The following is a 1,050-nucleotide window of genomic DNA, read 5'->3' on the forward strand; positions in this document are numbered from 1 at the left end:
CATTAAAGAATAATTGCAGTTTTTATCAGAAATATTTCTTTGTTTCCAATTTAACCATTCTAACAACAACCACTAAAATAGTATCTTGCTCTACTAATTTATTATGGCTACATTTGAACAGAGATATTTACCAGGTTCCTGTACCCATTTACCACTATCACCATACCCATCACCAACCATCATCATCATCATCATGTTTATGTCTGTATTTCAACGCTTGCATAATTTGGATGAACCTTCTCCAACACAGCCTCTGACCACTTTTCTAGTTCCTTTGTCATTTCCTTCCTGAGATCAGTTTTCACCTCTCCTCAGTTATCCCTTACCTTTTACTTGTTTCAGTCATTAGACTGCAACCTTCAATTTTTAATCGAATGAATTGACTCCAGTACTTATTTTTCAGACCTGGTATTTATTCTACTTTAGTCTCCTTTTGCTGAACTGCTAGGTTACGGGGATGCAAACACACAAACACCAGTTTTCAGGTGGTGGTTGGGGGACAAACACAGAGACACACACACACACGATGGGCTTCTTTCAGTTTCTGTCAACCAAATCCACTCACAAGACTTTGGTTGGCTTGAAATTATAATAGAAGACACTTGCCCAAGGTGCCACGGTGTGGGACTGAACCCGGAACCATGTAGTTGGGAAGCAAGCTTCTTACCACATGGCCATTTATGTTTCATTGTTTATACACAAAGACATTGCAGATCCAGCAAGAGAAACCACACCAAAGATGGAATATACTAAGTGAGACCTTTCTATGATAGCAGCAGCTCCAAATTAAGAAGCAACTCAGATCATGACAACACCTCCAACCCATGCCAACATGGAAAAATATATTGATGATGATGATGATGATGCTGACCTTTTAATTTTTTTTTTTTACCATAACAATTTAAATACCAATAACTACTTCTCCCTCAATCTTTGATAAACATGAACGGTTAAAGTGTTTATTTTGTTCACATCATTACATTTTAATGCCAACTTGGCCATATAATACACACACACACGTATAAATACATTCATTCTAAATAAAAAAAA

At 36.8% G+C, this 1,050-nt stretch overlaps 1 protein-coding gene across 1 annotated transcript in view; it reads right to left on the reverse strand.

The window, feature by feature from the left end:
* Positions 1 to 1,050, reverse strand: part of LOC106870772 (glycerol-3-phosphate dehydrogenase, mitochondrial) — a 48,939-nt gene that overhangs the window by 3,237 nt on the left and 44,652 nt on the right. The window lies entirely within an intron of this gene.

The sequence above is a fragment of the Octopus bimaculoides genome, chromosome 23 (genome assembly GCF_001194135.2).
Source record: "Octopus bimaculoides isolate UCB-OBI-ISO-001 chromosome 23, ASM119413v2, whole genome shotgun sequence".
Classification (NCBI taxonomy): domain Eukaryota; kingdom Metazoa; phylum Mollusca; class Cephalopoda; order Octopoda; family Octopodidae; genus Octopus; species Octopus bimaculoides.